The sequence below is a fragment of the Lepidothrix coronata genome, unplaced genomic scaffold (genome assembly GCF_001604755.1).
Source record: "Lepidothrix coronata isolate B3197 unplaced genomic scaffold, Lepidothrix_coronata-1.0 Scaffold296, whole genome shotgun sequence".
NCBI lineage: Eukaryota > Metazoa > Chordata > Aves > Passeriformes > Pipridae > Lepidothrix > Lepidothrix coronata.
The window spans coordinates 18048-39403 of NW_016690476.1; the positions used below are offsets into that span (position 1 = coordinate 18048).

General features: G+C 42.0%; 1 long non-coding RNA gene across 1 annotated transcript; it reads left to right on the plus strand.

Annotated features, from left to right (window-relative positions):
* The first annotated feature begins 6172 nt into the window (after positions 1-6172).
* Positions 6173-12854, plus strand: LOC108508433. Its single transcript, XR_001878400.1, has 3 exons — positions 6173-6299; positions 10191-10546; positions 12003-12854. It is a non-coding gene; the product is annotated as an uncharacterized LOC108508433 (long non-coding RNA).
* Positions 12855-21356: the final 8502 nt, after the last annotated feature.

Consider the following 21356-nt stretch of genomic DNA (forward strand, 5'->3'; position numbering starts at 1 on the left):
CCTTCTTTTAATGTCCTGGCTGTTAAGTATCTCTTTCTGTAAGTAAGTAATAAAATCTTTGATTCTCCACCAAATTATGTGAAAAAATCTGCAAAACGTCATTAGCAGGAAGAGTGTGTTTAATTTCAACTCAAGCTCCAATGACTTTTAAGAGCAAAGGGTATATTTCCCCGAGTAAAACATATGATCTCATGTGCTCAGCCCACCCCGAATCTCTAGACTCTTAACCCTGTGTCCAGAGTGCACACAAATGTACCATTACAGGACCATCCTTTCACCCCAGTGGACATTCACCTTCTAGCAAGACTTTTTAAATTCCTGAGACATCTACTGTTTGTGGTACACTGAGATGGCTGCCTTATGACTGATTTCTGTGGACAATGTGTAATTGAGAACTGGCAGAATGGCAGGTCTCAGAGGGTTGTAATCACTGGCACAGGGAGAAGTGACACAGGATTGTAGCTGGAGGCCTGTCACTACTGTTGTCCCCCAAGGTTCCATACTGGGCCCAGTATTGTTTAATTTATTCACCAGTGACTTGGATGAAGGGGCAGATGACTCCTCAGCAAGTTCACGGATGACACAAAGCTGGGAGGAGTGGCCAGTACCCCAGAGGGCTGTACAGCCCTGCAGAAGGACCTGGACAGGCTGGAGGGAGCAGCAGAGCAGAAACACCTGAAGTTCAACAAAGCAAGTGCAGGGAGGAACAACCCCAGGCACCAGCACAGGCTGTGAGCTGACCTGCTGGGAAGCAGCTCTGTGGAGAAGGACCTGAGAGTCCTGGTGGACAACAAGCTGTCCATGAGCCAGCAGTGTGCCCGTGTGGCCAAGAAGGCCAGTGGGATCCTGGGGTGCATTAGGAAGGGCATTGCCAGCAGGTCAAGGGAGATCCTGCCCCTTTACCCAGTCCCAGGGAGAGGGGGGAGATCTGTGCCCAGTTCTGGGCTCCTCACAATGAGAGAACAAGGAGCTCCTGGAGCTGGTTCACTGGAGGGCAAAGAAGATGATTACATCATCAAGAGAGAAGCCTCTCTCTTACAAGAAAAGGCTGAGAGACCTGGGCCTGTTCAGCCTTGAGAAGAGACAACTGAGAGGGGACCTCATCAGTGTCTGAAGTATTTGAAGGGAGGGTGCCAGGAGGATGGAGCCAGGCTCCTCTTGGTGGTGCTGAGCAATAGGACAAGAGGCCATGGGCAGAAACTGATGCACAGGAAGTTCCACATGATCATGAAGAAGAACTTCTTCACTCTGTGGGTGACTGAGCACTGGAACAGACTGTCCAGAGAGGACATGGATTCTCCCTCACTGGAGATATTCAAGAACCGCCTGCATGAGATCCTGTGCCATGTGATCCAGGATGACCACGACTGAGCAGGGAGGTTGGACCAGATGCCCCACTGTGATCCCTTCCAACTTGACCCATTCTGTGACTCTGTAATAGACTTATGCAGCATGGGCATATAAAAAAAGGCACAAGGATAATTCCCTCAGGGATAAAGGACTGATTAGAAACAGTGCTTCAAGGACTGCCTTGAGGATCAGCAAACTTAAGTCATTGTATTTGAAGCACAAGAACGAATGTTAAAAGCATACCTATAATTTTATTGCAAAAGCCTCCCACTTCTCACATCTAACATTTGAGGTCATGATTAACACAAAGGCATAGGCAATTTAGGTATTTGCCTGCTCATACAAGGGGTCATTTGAAACAATCAAGCAGTGGTGAGAATAACTACTATGCCCACGGAGACACTGCTCACAACTGTGTGCTAAAGCAAAACACCTCTTTAAGGGGATTAAATATAAAGGTTACTCTAAATTATAGCTTTTGTGTACGTGAGTAGGAATTTTTTCTTATTTGTACAGGGTTCCACAAGTTCAGATATAATTCTTATCTCCGGATGTCATGCCAATTGTCTGCTGAGTGAAGGAGGTGCCTTATTCTCAACAGCTGTTATAGGAAACAGTTATACCTATGTCACACCTACTTGGTATTTTTGTCTTGGGCACATTAATCGCATTAGAGCCCAAACCAGTTGAGCTGCTCTTCTGAACATCAATCCAACAAGGAATTTAAGTTTATACCTGACTTTATACATGTAAGTGTATTAATGAAAACTGCTCACATTTTTGAAGCTAGACAGGTACTACAATTCCTTATGTGAACCCAATTTCTTAATGATGATGGACTGAGACTAGCTGGGGAGGAAGACTTGGGTGTGTTTGTGGATGAAAAGCTCAATACGTGTGCTTGTAGTTCAGAAACCCAACCACATCCTGAGCTGAAACAAAAGTAGCATGGCCATCAGGGTGAGGGAGGTGATTCTCCCCCTCTTCTCTACTCTTGTGAGATCCCACCTTGGAGTACTGGGGTCCCCAAAAAAAGGAAAGGTACGGACCTATTGAATGGGTCCAGAGGAGAGACACTAAGTTGGTCAGAGGTCTGGGGCACCTGACCTAGCCTGGAGAAGTGAAGGCTCCAGAGAGATCTTACGGCAGCCTTCAAGTACCTAAAGTGGTTGGAGAGGGACTTTTCACAAGGACATGTAGTAATAGGACAAAGGGGGACAGCTTTAAGCTGAAGGAGGGTAGGTTTAGATTGGATATTAGAAGAAAATCTTTACTGTTAGGGTGGTGAGGCACTGGAACAGGTTTCCCAGAGAAGTTGTGGGCTCCCCACTCCTAGAAATGTTCAAGACCAGGTTAGATGGGGCTCTGAGCAATTTGGTCCCAGTGGATGGTGTCCCTGCCCATGGCAGTACCCATGTTTCATGGCACTTCTGTGGACTTCAGACCGTTAATCTGCTAGCGGGGTAGTAAATGAATGCTGCTTTATTTTGCAACTGCAAACATCCTCTCTGCACCAAACAGAAAACACAGTTTCTCTAGTGATTACCAGACAAGTCACACATGATGTCCAAATTCACTTCCTCATCTTCTCAACCAGGAGTCATCAAAAAATGTTGCCCCAACAATGAACAGTGCTACTTGCACAAAACTTAGGATATCATTGAAATTAAATAAAACCTGTGATGTGTGCTAAAGGAAATAAAAAACTGGGTTACAGAAAGGAAGAAGTCCCGAATCTGATTTGGTAAAACACAGGGCAGCAGAGCAGAGTGGAGGGTATTCTGAGTGTGCATGGAAGTAATCTGCATGAAACTGTTGTGGTGAACTTCCCATGCTTGGAGATATTTCTAGCATCCTACACATCAGATCAGAAAACATGATGACACAGCAGGGAGCTGGGGAGGAATGATGTAGTAAGCCTCAGAAGAGCCGTGGGGCAAGAAGATCTGTGCCCACATCTCTGCACCATGAACCACACTCCCCCTTTCTGAGAAAACTAACAGTGAGTTCCCTGTCATAGTTACAGCACCATCCATCAGGTGTCAAAGAAAACACATCTGAAACATATAAACATAAAATAAAATGGCAATTCTAGCAGTTAAAGGGTACTGACACCTAATTACCTGTAACCTCATTCAAAACAATAAACTCCAAGCAGCCAGACATTCACAGTACCCTTGATCACACGGAGCAGAGAAGTAGTGTCAAAAAAGATGAAGCCTTCCAGAGGACTCTGTAAGCATGCCTGGTGAGGGATGCTTGCCACCCATGCCTGATAGCTGTGTGAAGGATTTAAGCCCCAAATTTCTTTCAACAGTCCACAGAGGTACAGTGCTGTGAAAGTTCCACTCTTCCCTAGATGATGGGAAGAAATGTGATAAAGCAGAAGCTGAAAGGACTACACACATTTGAAACCTCTATATAAGTATATGCATATATATATATATATATATATATACGTATATATACACACACATATATATAACCAACATTATCATGTGGAGTCACACTCAGCTCTGCCCACAAAAGGAAAGGATAGAGCTACCTGACCTCCTTACACTTTCATATATCAGCATAAACTTCGCCATTGGAGAATCACAGTGTTAAAAAGAATCACCAAAGTGCCCTCCTGGACAACAGTATCTACAGGGAGATATCACCAAGAAGCAGTTACCGTCCTAATAGGCATATTTCTTTTTTTTTTTGTTCTGTTTTACAGCAAAAATATATTCTTAGTATTCACAGTAGTACTTTTTCAAAGACAGGTTATATAAAGCAATACAACACACACACACAGAGGCACGCAAAAATAAAATGTGAATGACTCATTGCACTTATGCAAACTAAGTTGCGTAAGCCTGTTTTTCTCAGCTCTTAAAAAACCCAAAACAGCACATACACAACCCTAAAAAATGAGCTGAAATTCTCAGTTATGAAAGTTAAAACTGCTGAATAAAAGCAGAACTCCCTCAGCTTCTCAGGGTCCTTCACACCCACATCTGGTGTAGTGTTTACCGATGGACAAAAATAGAAAGTTGAAACTTAGTAGACCCTAACATTTATCACAGTATTTAAGAGTCAAAACAGAAAAGTGACATTCACTTCAGGCAAAATAACCCTGAACAGGGAGAGATCAACAGCTACATTTTGAAGGGGATCCAGTTAATCCTCTCTGAAATACCACTCTTAGGTACAGGGTAGAAAGAAAATAATCAGCTATATTTCTTCAACAAGTAGGTAATTATAATAATGCAAACTGAAAAGAATGTAATCTTTTAAAACAATCTTGCAGAATTTCCTCTAAACCATTACATACCACCCATATTAATTGTTGGCAGATGACATCACAGGAGTTGGTTTCTTTAGACGTGCATAAAATCCATCTTTCTTGCTAAAGAGCAGGAGTATTCTCTTATCTGACAGAACCAGCAGTCAACAGCAGGAATGATAGAGGTGGGACACGAGCACGTGGGACACGAGCACGTGTGTCACTGTTCAGGGGTTCAATAACCATCATCTATCCCAGGCACATGGCATCCCTGATCAGCCCATAAACTATAGGTCTTTGACTTCAGATTTGGAAAAGGCATCAATAGTTTGGCACACCAACCTTTAGAGCTGCCAAATTATGCCTTTGAACAGATAGGCTGCCACAAAATTTAGATAAATTAAGCCCTGGATTAAGGAAGGTGTGTAGCATAAATGAACCTTCTAATGTCTTCTCAGAAGTGTGATCCACAATAATTTAAGAGAGCATTTGCAAATAATCCTTCTTAAATTGCAGTAGTAGCATTACTTCGGTAAATTATTCAAATCTACTGCTGATGAGATGATATCGGGCCAGAAAATTATATGAGTCAGCTAACATAGTCTTACAAGATCCTGTTCTCTCATACACAGCACATAGGCAGGGCATGTGACTGCTCAGCCATTGGATCCTATGAGCACCTGAATGTCATAGAATCATAGAATGGTTTGGGTTGGAAGGACATTTATTTCCAACACCCCTGCCATGAGCATGTTGCTCAGAGCCCCATCCAACCTGGCCTTGAACACTGCCAGGGATGGGGCACCTACAACTTCTCTGGGAAGCCTGTTCCAGTGTTTCACCACTCTCATAGTAAAGAATTTCTTCCTAATATCTAACCTAAATTTCACTTCTTTCAGTTTGAAGCCATTACTCTTTATCCTATCACTACAGTTCCTGACCAAGGATCCCTCTCTGGCTTCCCTGTAGGCCCCTTCAGACACTGGAAGGTTGCCATGAGGTCTCCACACAAACTTCTCCAGGCTGAACAGCCCTGACTTTCTCAGCCTCTTTATAGGGGATGGTGCTCCAGTCCTCTTAGAAACTTTGTGGCCTCCTCTGGACCTGCTCCAACAGTTCCATGTCCTTCTTACACTGGAGGCAACAGAACTGTACACTATGCTCCAGGTGGGGCCTGACAAGAGCAGAGTAGAGGGGGAGGGAGGCAGAATCCCCTTCCTCACCCTGCTGGCCACGCTCTTGTTGATGCAGCCCAGGATTCCATTGGCTATCTGGGCTGCAAGCTCATGCCAGCTCATGCTGGCAATCATCAACCATCACCCCCTAGTCCTTCCCCACAGGGCTGCTCTCAGTTGTTCCTCTGCCCAGTGTGCAGGAGTGCCTGGGATTGCCCTGACCCAGGTGCAGGACCTTGAACTTCTCTTTGCTGGACTTCTGAAGTTTGTATTGGCCCACCACTCAAAGGTGTCCAGATCCCTCTGGGTGGCATGCCTTCCCTCCAGTGCGCTTATTGCACCACACAGCTTGGTGTCATCAGCACTTGCTAAGGGTGCACTCAGTGCCATGTCCTGGGGATGGCTCACAAGCTGCAGCCCTGCTCAGCAAGAGGGAAAGCAGCAAACCTGAGCGTCCCACTGTTCGTGCCTACGTCTCCAGTGCTGAGCAGAGTCGTAATGCCGAGGTGAGGCAGGAGGACCCTGGGGTGGGGCATCCCACAGTGGGGTGGAACAGAATGGAAGAGAATGCCGCACTGGGAAAAAACAGCAAAGAACTGAACACAGGAGGGAGGCTGGGGGTTGGCTCAGAAGGAACCTGAGGCAGGGCAACAAGAAGTTTGAAAGGTGAGGCTGCTTTGCTGAGGACACCGAGTAGGCACTAGAACAGTAGACATTATAAGTAAGAAGAAAACCCCTAGCACACCTTGAGTTAGAAGCTGCAACTCTATCTTAGGGTTCCAGCACCTCCATTCCAGCTTTGTGACTAGGACACCGTGATGGTATCTCTCACAAGAGAAAGAGCTGCCTGTTCTGTTTTAATGATACACAGGACATGAGTCTGGTTCTGTGCCCACTGCCTGTTACTTATTCAACACGACAGACACATGGAAAACAGAACAGAGTATATTTAGAGGAAATAAAAGCGTAGACTCTAAGGCCACAAGACCCAGCTCAGTGGTTCTATAAGATATCTTTAGAAAATTACCATTTTCTGTGTTGTGGTAAATTAACAATTTCTATTTGACGAAAATATTGACTTTTTTCGAACTATAGAGTTGGTGCTAATGATAAAAAACCAAATTCTTGCTCTCTGTCCCAAGAGCAACCAAAGCAGCCCTGATTATCAGAGAGCTCATGGATGACCAGACTTCAGTTTGAAACTGTTGCCAGTACATCAGCTTTGAAGTACAGGTTTCAAGCATACTGGTAACCCAACAGTCTGCCTGCTCTATTGCCTCAGCCACAGAGACAGACAACATTCAGGAACCAGTTCTGTCTGCTCTGGAAGACAGCCCAAGGCAGAATCAGCAGTTCCACCGCCTTCAAGTTAATCTCAGTTAACACTAACGACGCCAAGAAACAGCTACATTCATGGACTCCACTTTTACCAAGATGCTTGTGGTGCTAGGGTGAAATGTCCTTCAAAACTGAAAAGTAGCCTAGGTTTGGCTTCAGAAAAGACTTCCAGGTATCACACAGAGTCAGCTGATGCATGGCTCTGCCCTCCACTCCATGACATTTTGGGTCAGTGCAGAGTGAGGTTGAGCTGAGGGACAGTACCCCATGCTAGCCATCCTCAACCCCAAATGTCTTGCTAAGGACCTATCAGTAAGACACTGATGAAACAAGTTTCAATATCAAAGCCACTGCAAAATATTCCATTCTGGGAAACCAAATGAGGACAGTTTGCATATCTGACTGCTTTAAGCAAGTTGCTGCAGGTACCAGAAACTTCAAGCACTGCAGCACAGAACTTTGCATGGGTCATTTGTGCTGCACTGTGCCACATAAACTGGGTCCAGAAGTTATATAACCTTGTCAGCTAAGACAAACAAACAAAACAAATAATAATAAAAAAAATCTGTTTGTTAAAGGAACTAAAGTGCATAATCACTGATAAATTCTGCTTGACTGCTATAAACAATACTAGGTTGAGAAAGACACAAGGAGGGGCTGAAAGAAATCATGTGACACAAACCTAAGACCTATCCTCTAATCTTAACTCTATCCACTCTGTCCCATCAGAAGTCATATAAATTAACTTTCAGATCTGAAGATGCCTTTTAATTTTGAGGAATAAAATAAAGCAGAAGAAAGTTCCAGTCCTACGAAGTTTTATGTGGGTAGTTAACTCTATTTCCACAGTTTTTCAAGTCACATAAAGTCAAATCATGTGTAAATTTTTGCATAACGCAAATTTTCCCCTGTTAGCCTTTTCAGAAGAAGAATAATTTTGAATGCTAATATAAGCCAGAGTATTGTGCATCTACAATTAATACTACTTCAGTGCATTTGGATTTCCATTCAACCTTTGTCATTTGACAGAGCCATAAACAAACTAACCAGTTTATTTCCTGCATTCTGTCCTTCAAACAGAGGACAAAGACAAAATGCCACATCAGATAGGGCAACATGTACTATTACAAGAAGCTATTTTCTTGAAATCTGCTAAAAATATCTACTTGGGTTTCACAACTTCATCCTGACCAGTAACAAGGAGCTCTGAATTCCACTGGAGATGGAGAACATTACATGCTGTTACCCCATAGTGTTGATAAATTAAGTTTATTTTTAGGAAGCACAGACTCTACTTTCAGAAAGTACCACCACGACTACACCCAGCTTCTTTTTTAAGGGACAGGCAAGATTAGTTATGCTACTGATTCAAGGCAAAGGTAGGGATTTTCATCCTGTGTTCTTCACCAGTTCTTTACAACTTCCTGGTCTTCCTTCCTTCCGAGCAGGAGGATAAAGAGCAGGAGTATGGCTTCATTCTTTGTGAGACTGTGTGCGTGCGAAGAAGCAATGATGACTGAAAAAGGAGGCTGGTAACAGCTCAGAAATTTTGTTTTACATATTTACAGAGCACAAAAGCATGGTTTCTCTGAAAATGACAGTCCAGCTTCCAGGTTGCGCACAGGGGTTTTGCTGAGGCTGTAATTGATAGACTGACGTAGTTACAAATGTGAAATGCTGAAGGATTTGCCCAGGTCAGAAGATGGATATCCCTGAGAAATGTCAGTCTAAGTGAAGCCCAAGAGCTGGAATTCAGCAACTCACACTCACAGGGTTTCTGAACAAGAACCTGCGCGCTGACCATATGAGACACTCTGATGTTCCAATCCAGCCAGAATAGGTAAATCAGCTCCTAATCAAAAAGCATCACTGCTGGGCACCCTTCTCGAGCCAACAAGCCCAAAAGGATAATGATGGGAACGAAACTGTTCTTTCAGCCCCAGAGGCAGGGCTGTGCCACACTGGCACAGCTGCTCTGCAAAACTGGAATGACTCCTGTGCTGCCAGCCTTGGTGTTAATGGAAGATGCTAGGCTCAGCAATTACACCAGACAAGTCACACATGATGCCCAAATTCACTTCCTGGTCCTAACGAGATAATTGAAAAGTCAGATACAGAGGCTGCCTTCTTTTCATTAAAAAACCCAAACATTTAAAATACTCTTCATGCACGAGGGTATGATGATCATACAGGCATATATGTGACTACATAGATTACATATTAACAGAGACATATTAAACATACATAAATGTGGCGCGTTTATGTGGGTTTCATATGTGTTTCACAGAATTACACAAAATTCCTTTCTGTAATCACCACTTGAGTTATGCACACAGTTACTGCTCACCCAAAGAGTGCTTGTGTCAGTTCTTCTAAATTTACTTTGAAAATATCAGTGCTAAATTTAGGTATAGTTAATTTTTAACATTAATTATGCCATTCCAGATATTAAAGCCACTGATATCTGCTAAAAATACCAAACACTGTGTCCCATACAGCATTTATGTTGTTTAAACAGACCCTCTACCTAACAGGGAATAGATACAAATGACACCCAAATGCTCTGCACAGGACACTTCTTCAGAGTACTGCTGGCAGCTCGAGCAATGCCATGCCACCTTAAGTTGCTTGTGGAGTTGGGGAATTGGTGTGGACAGGTTGTGGCAGGAGGAACAACGACAACAGAGAAGACATCTATAGTTCAATAAAAATTTTCCATGAAACAGTGTTTGCTTAGCATACAACATAAGCACAGATGGGTCTGGTTTTTTTGCTGTGCTACCCTAAGCCAGCAATAGAAATCTAGTAGCATACAGCTACAAACTGCCACATAGACAACTTGACCCATTTTATAACCTGTGGCCTAAACTTTAGCTGTGGGTTTACCAAAATTCCAATATAAAATGACTTGGAGAACAACAGAACAGCAACAGTTTGTGCAAATTCCAGCTTTACAGTTATTGAATAGACATAGGCATATATGCATTGCCTCTGCAGACAGCTGGTATATTACATGACATTTTTTAATATACACAACCTATTTTATTCTCATTTTCAAGGATGAAAACGCTGATAACATAAACAGTCGGTACGAAAAGGTGTCATCTATATGACTACTGAAACAATTTTCAAGTGCAGCCCTACAAGTCAAAGCCCTGTGTCAAAGAATACTGCAAGAGAAGCCAACTCTGAGGAATGGTAATGAAGGGGGCACGTGCTGGGACACCATATGTGCTGTACAAACAAGACCCCTCTCAGCTGCTGCATCTCTCAGCTCCCTTCAGCCTCTCACAAATTAAGTCCAGCTGATTGCCAACTGCAGCTGCAACAGCAAGCAAGTTCTTTATCAGGACTTCTCTATTAGTAGCTACGGGCAACCAACCTTGGAGCTCTGCCTGCTCTCCTACCTGCAGAGGTATGCTTGTGTATAAGGCCTGAAAAACAAACACATCAGGCTCCTGTAACCAAAAGTTTACCATTTTGATCCACCAATGCCAAGTGAAAATACGTCCGGCACGGTCAGACAGATGGAAGCCCCCTGCCTTCTGAGTGGTTGGTCAGTCACATATTGTCTTACAGGCACCTGGAAGGGGCTGCAGGGGGAAGGCAGAGGGGGGACTCACAAGGTAGCAATGGTTACAGGATATAGATCAGAGACATGAGAAATACTTGGATGGCATTACCTGCCACACAGTTTAAATCTGTCAATATCATGCAGAACTTTCAGCTGTGCATCTTCTGATGTGTTTCACAAGAAGCCTGTGTTATGTGGAAACAGGTGAACAAGCACAAGCACAAACTATTTCCCAGCACTGCTCTGCAAAAGCAGTATTTACTGGTTTTCTTTGAATTAGAAAGCCTCAAGATGACATACAGGAATTGAGCCCTGTCATTCCTCTAGGGTGAAGCACTAGCCTTCTTCGCATACGCAACGCAGCAGCAAGCTCAGAAGCATCTTGTGTATCCTGATTGCTAGCGTCACCTGTCAAGCTCTAGGCCAAACCTACATACCATAAAGACCCCTTTCTCAACAGACATAGTTCAGCTGGAGGAGAAAGATGGCAGCAGAGCACACTTTTGATCCCAAGTTGCCTTATAACACCTGACCAAGAAGGGACTCCCTGACCTGTGAGGGGAATTCCCCCAACTAACACCAAAGTTTCCATTCCACCAAAATAACTCCCCTGTTCCAGCTCAGAAGGTGAGACTTTAGGACAGTGGGACCATGAAAAAGAGATTATGTACAGCATCCCCCTGTCTGTCACCCAGAGCTTCCTCTGCCCTCTGAGAACACTCCCTTCTACTGGTGCTCCATTAGAGGGGTAGAAGATCCCAAGATAAAGGGTCCCAAGAAGGATAGAGGGATAGAAGGTCCCAAGTACCACTTTTAGGATGTTGGGGTTTTTTTGTTGTGTTTGGTTGGTTGGTTTTGTTTTTGTTTTTAGTTTGATGGTATTAATCCAGAATTCTGGAGAGGTGAATGAAAAGCCCTAAAAAGCACTTTGAAAAATTGTGTTTCACACCACATGCATGTTTTAACTTAAGAATCTTGATGGTCCATTGCCACAATATGCTACATCTCCCACTGGTACACCAGACATCACTGCCAAAACACTCAGCCCTTGTCTGTCCATGAAGGCACCTGAACCTTTACAGGATTGTGTTGGATGTTGCACTCCCAAATAACATTAAATGTTCTCAGTCTAGCTGATTAGACACCTCATTCAGGCCCAAGTCTCAGTCTTAAAACATAGAAACCAGGTGTTCCTGCTGAAGGGGTTGAGTCTAACACGTATATGTCAGTGCACTTCCACTCCACCCATGGGATCAGGATGATATAAAAAAATAATAGACACCATTGTCTTTTTCAGCACAGCTGGAGCTGACATGGGTTTTACCCTGAATGTGGGACAATCAGAAGTCATCGACTCTTTTCCTAAAGAGCTGTAAGTCTTCCTTCCACAGGAAAGCATCCTGGGTGCCTCAGCCTAGAGGGCTCAATCGTCAAAGCCACTGTAACTTCACTACTGACCAGCAAATTACTGGTGTGGATGCAGGACATGCATGAACACACATGGGAAAAAAATGAGCCTCCACAGCCAGGAAACTGGGACACCCACCTGAGGGTGGGGAATCCTCCATTTTGGTCACCAAATGGAGCATGGAAGCAATCATATGAGCAGGAGCAAGAACACCAGTCCTTTTCTTACCAGTCATGAAAAACAAAATAAAACAAAACTTTATACATTGAAAAAAAAATCTCTAACATGGAAGGAAGGACATGGGCAGTAGCCAAGTAATTGTGCTATTGCCTTGCAGCAAGATAAAAATGTGAATTTGAACAGAGGAGACAGGTAACTGAATTAATTTGTCTCAAAAGTCAGCAACCCTCTTGCAGTCTAGAGAATGCCAAAGTTTAACACTAGGGTCTGGATTCCACTCAGAGACCCAAATATCTGCAGTCCACCAAAGTCCTCTGACAGACTTTTACATAGCTACTTCTTCTCCCAAAGTGCTGCTTTCCCCTCAAGTTAAGTGGTTCATATCACCCCAATAAGCTCATTATAACCAACTACGCTGGTACTTTCTGCATAGCTTCTGACATTCTTGTCTGCTGAAACTCCTCTGACCTTGGGGCTGTATCCCACGGATCCTGCTTTAATCCACCCCTACATTTTTCCTTAATGAGGTTCATATACCCCTATGCACCATACACAAACACACACACACACAGAGACAACGTTTTAAATAATTAGTAGTTTTCCCTTAAGGGTAAAAATGTGCTGTAATAGTATTTCTTTTTGTTATGAAATAATGTAAACGACCTTGGTGTGGTAATATTTCATAATAGGTCTGTGTTATGCAATTAAGGCTGTAGGATTCAGATGACTTACGTGCACCTGGAGATACTGACAGATGCTGGGGACTTGGAGCTGTTGAAAAGCACATATCCCTGTGCTTACATACACATACACACACGGGTAAACACACGCACAGAATGACATATGCATCACCTGTCTACATCCTTTTACAAAAAAATACTAGGTACAGTAAGGTATGTGTAGTTTAATTTCTGGTAATTTCCTGTTCTCTTCAAATAAAGATCCCTTTGCAAATCTTGTGGCTCTTTTTTAAGGAAGGTAGATCTCCTGCCTTCTCTTCTGTAAACCTTGTTGACTTCAGCAAGGCCAGGGCAACTCAAAATTCTCAGCTTTGATTTTTATTCTTTTCCTCAGATTTCTGTTTAGCTTGAAGAGAAAAATGCAGAAACTTGCCAAATGCTCATGTTTGCAAAGCAAATCCTACTGCCAAGAACATAATTATTTATTTGTTTAGTGACATTTTTCCTTCACTTTTAACATCATTGGGTTAAGATAATGTGAACGACAGCATTCTCATGAAAAAGTTTCACACTTCATCTTCCTCTTTCTTTAATTCCAACAAAGGCAGTGGCTGACTCTGCATGACCAAAGGTTTATCTCAAAATCATCGCAGACCACGTGGTTGTGCCTAGAGAAGTTCACCATCCGTGGAGTTAAACATCAGAGTGTTGGCTGCCTCAGTACAAGCACAATCACATGCCTGTCGTGACAGCATCAGGCACTTTTTCACACTTTCCATCATCCCACAGATCCTTCCATCTCAGGATTGTGGGATAGCAAAACCGTGTAGGAAAGGTAGGCTTTTAATACTCACCAAGAAGTTGGTGTGAGAAGGGAAGTAATCTGTTACTGCAGGGATAGAACAGAAAGATCAGTGTCTGGGGGATAAGAAAGATGACAAGTAGGTTCAGGATCAGTTTTACTTAGAAGATAATACTGAGATAATGAGAATTGTAGTCAAAAAGTGTCAAGCTTATGCAAGATTAAAAGGTAGAGACAGGTTTTCTTGAAACAAAATTTTACTAGCTCACCACTCTAAAAAGAAACTGGACTGTTTCCATGTGATTTCCTTTTTCTCCTCTAACTCACAGTCTGCCCCATCAAGTCCCAGGGCCAGACCCAGGACAGGCCACAGTCCAATTCCACTGCATGAGTGAACACACAGACGTGGCTGGCACTGATTACTGCACAGTTACAAATCTGAAACACAGAGCAACAAACTGACACCAGAGCATCTATATGTACACTGTACCAGATATGACCACTCCTGGAAATGGTCTGTAATCTACAGCACCTGCACGACCCTGGCACACTTTGCTGACATCATGCACATACAGCCTACCTGTCCTTGTAGCAAGCAACTTCTGTCTCCTGTAGGGAGGATTTCACACTGCACTGTACACTCAGTGCTGGACATCTCAAGCTCAATCTGACACCAGGTCAGGGCACAGAGCAGGGTCTTGGGGCACACAGGAGGTAAGTGCATTACAGCAGTACACTACACTACAGTACAACACAACAGAATGTAAATCTGAGGCTCCTCTCCCACCTGCCCTTTACATGATAGTTTGCATCCTCTAGAGCTTGTCTCCAGGAGAACTTCAGTCAATTTGGTTCCAAGCCCAAGGGATTCCAGGATTACTAACAGCACACTCACGGGGAGACAGTTTTTCAAAGTCAGCACTGCAAGTGAAGTTCAGTGGCCTTGAAGAAAGGTCTGCTGTGGAGCACATGCTGAACTCTCTGACAAGAAGTGCCACATTGCCTGCCCTAAGCATGTAACTTATGTGTGAATGAAGACCAAATTGGGGAGCCTAAGTTACCTCTAGAAGCAACAGAAAGGGGTTGATGCTGTCAGGAGGGACGATTTGGCACACTTACATCTATCTGGGCACCTCCAGTAGGAAGTGAGCATTCATTCCACTTAATCAGTAAAACAAATTATTTGTTTGGGGAATTATTGATCCTGACAACCTCCAACAAATAATAAGAATCCTTAATATATCACAGGATTTGACCCTAAGGAGCTGTACCTCAGATACACAAAATGACGCCAGACAAAATACTTTGCACTGATATTAAAATGAAATCCCTACCTTAGAGACCTGGTTTTGGTTCAGCTTGCTGCATCCATCATTCTAGGATATGTTCCTGTGCTACAGAGATAACAAATACTACACCCCTTTACCTAAACCCTTACATTTCATCCTTAAGCCAACAGTTATGCCAAAATTATCCAATAGTGAAAATACTTCTGAAAATACTGCACTGTCAGTCTTTTATGCCATTCACCTGTAGGTGCATAGAGAATCCAAAGGTCTTTTTCCTTTTTCCATTCAGCAACTCTGTCAAACCACACTTTTAATCCAAGAAAAGGTTGTAAGGCAAACACGAGAACCCCATTTGACTCAGATGTGCATCAGCGATTTTTTTTTCCCTGCATGAATAACTGTCACTCCCATTTTCACTTTGGTAATTACAGAAGATGAGCTGATTTTTAATGTTTGTTCCAGCAGAGTTGAAGGTGTTGATTTCATTCAGACTTTAAAGTCTAATTCATGCAGTTGATCCAAAACATTAACCGGAGTGCAGGTTTCATCAATTTGGTAAAGTGTCTTCATAACAACAGATGGTAATTTGTTGATACTTTAGTCTTTAAATGGACTCTGTTACAAAACAACTCAAAATGCTTTCTTAAAAAAAAAAAAAAAAACAAACAAAAAAAACCCAAAACCCAACAAAAATTGCCCCCTCCCAAGTGTTCAGATACTTTAACCCAAAGAAATTGCTGACAGATTTGTTTTCAGCCCAGAAGAGTAAAAAGCTGACAACATATTTTTTGCTGGATATGGTAACTTAGGTTTATTTTTAGGGTTTGTTTTTTTTTTTTAAAGTACACCAAAATAGCAGTGGGCTTAAAAATCACCATCTGCTTCTAGCAATGAAATAATTCTCTGAAGAACAGATAACAGGCATAAAAAGTCCACCCCCAACTCTTTCATTCTCCACAGCAAGACTGAAAGTCAAAATTATATATTACTTTCAAGCATTATTTATTTAATTAAACAATATTGCAGGGTCACAACACCCCTGTAAGTGTTCAATATACCTATTTATCAGTTATCACCAGCATAAACTGTTTACATTCCAGTCAGGATTAACTGAGTGGCAAGTGCTACTGCTATTGCTTTCGTGACTTAGAATAAAGCTGATAACATTTACAGCATAATAAAGACTCTCCCCATTTCTTTCTTTAACTTTGATTTAGTTCAGGCGGGAAAGATTCTAACTTGTAGGGAATTTTTGGTTTTTTTTAATGCCTATTAAAGCTATTCTGCAATCAGTATTTGCATGTAAATAAATCTGAGCTGGTTTGCATCCAGCTAGTTTGGATCCTACTAACAATGAATCACTATGTCAGTTCAAGATGGTGCAGGACCTGGACATTTGCTGAAGCCTGTCAGCACAGTTTCTCAATCCTCAGCAGAGTTTATGCCTCTGACAGCTCGAATGACTGCACGAGAAGACAAAGCCTGGCCCCCATGTCCTGTGCTCTATCCATGCACCAACAGCCTTAGAAAACAACGTGATTTTATTGCTATCACCCTTGTGTCTTTAGAAATTTACACAATGTCAATGGAGCTCGAAAGAGATGGAGGAGGATCCATTAGCTTTCCATGAAAACGGGTTTGATGAAAGAAAAAACGCTCAAGTTAAAGTTCCCTCTGCTCCCTCGCAGAGGAAAACTAGCACAACTTGGTCGTCACGTGTCCTGTGAGGGCTCCAGCCACAAACAGCACATACCCAAGGTTAGATGGCACACACCCCTCCCCTCAGCAGGTGATGTCAGGGGAGTGGGAGCACCGACTGCATGAAAGGATGCCACCTTGCCTTTGGTGGCAAAGGCCAAAGAGGAGGAGAAAACAGTTGGGAGTGGCGATGGGACTGTGTTCGCTGGTTCTGTGATTTCACCCAAGATGGCAAATTCTCAGTTGCAGTAACTGCAGTTTAAAACATTTCAAGGTTTTGAACAACAGAACAGCATTTATCTTTTTAGCATCATTTTCAAGAAAGGTACTTCGGTCTGTTGTTTCCACCCCCCACGAAATTCCATTTAAAAACCATCTTTTTCAGAGATTAAGATCAAATCTTCTAAAGATAGAAAAATGAGATAAAACACTGCAAGATACTTCAAATAACACATAATATGAGTTATAAACAACTAAGTTCACAAAATGAAGAAGTAGTAGTGTTTAGCAAGTACCATTTCTGACAAATAAGTCTTGCGGTATTTATTTAAAATCAAACATCACAACAGAAACAACTCAAAAAAGGAGATGCCCATAGTTCATATTTATACTTGGCGGATCAGAATTTTTGTGAAATTAAGTGACTAGCATTGAAAAGACCTGCTAGTGACCACTGCAGGAACAGTATTTAGTCTGACTTTCACATTTTGAGAGCAGAAAGATAATGGAGAAACATATGCTTTGTCATCATACCTTGCTTTGGCAAGGACAGAACTTACAGTAACATGCAAGAATCCTCTGTCTCTAGTAAACAATTAAGAGATATTTTATTTGTGAGGGAAATTTGGTCTTTTTCTGAGTCAGTAGTCAACAACAAGAGAAAGGAACTTCTCCAAGAAAGGGGAAAAAAGAAAGTAATTAAGGGAAGTGGTGGGTTGAAAACTCTAGTATTCTCTGGACATTTTCAAAGGGGACCCTCTTCACTGAAGAACAAAAAAGAAAGAACAGACTATGAATAGCCAAGATTCCTAGTGATCTCACTGGGAATTACACATTTATTTGGAAGGCATTAAAGGAATAAAACTGCAGAAGTAAGATCTGATCCAAATTTCGTTATGTAAATGGAAAAAGAAAATTTTGTTGTCTTAAAAGGAAATTGAATTAAGCCTTTAGTTCCCAGTTAATGACACACTAGTAAATGTAGAGAATTGCAGGGGAAGTGATGAAGGAGAGATGCCCTTTTGGGTTGGGGTTTTTTATATTACTTATTTAGGTTGTGATTTACTCAGATTTATTGTCATAAGACTCTCCTACTGACTACATCTCTCTAAACTGGCATTCAGACACATGGGAAACGGGGCATATCATAGATTGTAAATGTTTCACTAGAGTCTGTAGGTGAGCAAAGAGTGCTGTATAACTGCACAGGATCCAGTGTTCATTCCAGACAACATATTCCTTTCTTCACAGTAACAGTTATGGCTGGTTCTAATTGTATTTCTCAGTCTGAAACAAACAATCCATAGAGTCCTCTTTCTTTCACAGTCTGGATGCTCTCATGATTTGTTTGATCCCACCAAAGTGGCTTTTGTTAGTGCATGGAACCACCTAAACAGGCACCAAAATTATCTCACAAACAGGTTCTCCCATCACTGCTAAGAAACACTTAGGCCAGCTGGGCTCATCCTGTGCACACACGTCCTTGCATCTGAACCCAACCCAGCATAAAGGATTCACCTTTTGTGCTGCAAGGTTCTGAAAACTCTCAGCTTTTGCTGGACCCAGAATGAGTTCAAGGCACTCAGCAACTGAGTTTGCACAGCAGGACCTTTCTAGCTGCATATCACAGCCATGAGATTTTTCTCTCAAGTTATAGGTACACATAGGAGACTAACAAATAATGCAGATTTCAAGAAAGCAACTGATCCAATTTGATCTGCTATTTTTCTTTAAAATTAATACATTCAGGCCACGTACGAACCATCCAGTCATATCCTGTGAAGGTTTAAACAGCGAAACCACAAGGGAAAATAAACTAACATCTCTTCCCTTTTTATCTTAAAAGTGTCTGAAATGAATTGGTTGCTAAAGAAACCTGATATAATTGTGACAGAGTGTTTTGAAACCCTTAGTGGAGTTCATCTGAAACCTCAGCATAACAAGTGGCCTCTTATCTGCGTACTATTCCAGGAAGAAATGCATGGCATTTCGTCATCACAGCTGAAAGACTAGCTGGCTCTGCACGTAGGCTAGGCGAGAATAAGAGCCCTCAGCTATAATGAGGGCACGCTGGTAGCTAATGCTTAGTCAGAGGCCATTTCCTTTAGCCTTTGCTACTGCCTGTAGGAGCTGGAATGCAGGAAAAGGCAAAAAGCTAAAGCGAACACGCTGAAGGTCAATGTTTACCTCTTCTACTTGTTCTCAAGCGAAGATTATTTCTGAAGAAGTGGCACGCACGCATTAACGTCGTGGCATCCTAAACCACCCTTCCCCCCCCATCACAAGGACTTCAAATAGCTCTATTTAATGTGGCTGTTCGTGAGCAGGATTACTTACAGGAGAGAGGAGAATCATAAAAAAAGCAGATGTCTTTTTTTTTTTTTTCTCCAGTCTGACATTTAAAGGCAAATTAGTAAGTGGAAGTTTAATACAGTTATTTCCTTGTGAAAACTGATCTTGAATTTCCAAGCAGGCAAACCGACTTTTCTCCTTCATAAAGCTGTTGAAACACAGATAACTTGTAGCAATTACTTGAAACCAGAGGATGAATTTTCATATGCGAAGGAATTTAGTAAGGAATAGTTCTTTTTATAGGCTTTTCCTCTTTTGTACATTCTGAAGATGATAACATGAGTGATGCACTGTCATCATGCTTTTTAGCACAGGAATCTGCAAAATTTGAACATGGAATGATTCATCAATAGAATATGAAAATGTTAAATGTGAATGTGTAGCAATGTTCAGGCTGTATGTTTGCAAGACACTTCGTTCAGGACGACATTTTGCTTTCATACTGTGCCTGCAGAAACATCAGCAATTATTGGGAATTTAATCTGCTCTAACTATGCTGATTTAAGCATACAATTGTATGTACTGTACTACTGAAGACACTGGACTGAGTCATTTTACATACATGCAGTTGCTGGTCTAAATAAGGGCTAGATTTGACTTGTTCTGTTTAACTCACTGGCTGAACACTGAAAATAGTTGGCACAGATTTTTCTCAGGAAATTCAAACTTACACAAGCAGAGGAAAAATATTGCAAATGAGATGCTGCTGTGTGCAAAAATTCTTCTTGGGCAAAACTTTAAACCCCAGAAATAAATCTTGTTTTCAGTTCTCATAAATAGGCTTTTCTATTCAACTCTGAAGGTTTAAAGCAGTTGTTAATCAAGTACTGTACACAGTACTAAGCAGGAAAGTGTTCAGTTATTTCTGAAATACGTTATTTTGAGGCTATGTTTGAATCTTCCATATTTATGTGATGAGAGTTATGTCACAAAGTTAATCATTCCCAGGATTCTAGCATTTGGGGTAATGAAAAACTTCTTGTGCAAGCAGTCATTAATCAGTGAGTCTAACATTGCATAATGCTTTCTGAAGCATGTGTTATGTGATCAGAGTACAAGGCTGCATAATACAGCAAAGTGTTTATGCCATATGCTGACCTTTTCTAAAGCAGAAATGGAGCCATGTGATGTGCCGCTCCTGCCAGCAGTTGCTTATTGCCAATAATTAAGTTTGATGATATGAAGAAACACAAACTTGTATTGCTTTAGAGTTCTAAAAGGAAGAAGCTTTGAAGTTTTTGGCACTGTAAAGCACAAAGATAGCCAACTTGGCCTGGATACACTACCGTTGTCCATTACAGGCACCGCCCATCAAAACTGGAATCAAGTGCCCTGCTCAAGTGGTTACTGGCATTTGTGTAAAGGAAAACATGTGCATCTTTACAGGACTGCTGTATTAACCAGAAGAGCATAAAGGTCACAGGAACAAAGCAGCCAAAAGCATGCTTGGTACCTCCAATCTCAGAACATCACAATAACATTTGATGTTCTTGTGCAATAAATGCTAGTAAGCAGCTATTACTTAATCTCCTACTAGTATTACACAAAAGTATACTTGTGAAATACTTCAGATAAATATGCTGTAATTATATGAAATATAAAAACATGTGCAGGACAAAATGTTTTTGTAACTCTAAACTCACATACCTATGGAGACGTGGGTTTAGTGAGCTATTTTAACAATCCTTTAAATGCTTCTGTGAACAACCTTAAAACTACGTGCTGGAAGCAGAGTGGGCACATGGACATACATTTTATACATTATGCATATGCACACACAGAGTGTGACCAAAAGCTTGTCCTGTACGCATCTACTTTGTGTCTGTTGGCAGAATCAGGCTACTGAGCTGGAATAACCAGCTTCGTGTAACTTTTTTAGCACAGGCAACTACAGCTATGACCCTGTTGCTACACCACCACCTCCCCTCTGAATTGCTACTGTTCCCTTCTACCTCACTGATGACAGCCTGACTACTCCGGGGACACAAGTGGCTATTATATCCCTTGCTTACTTTAAGGAAGT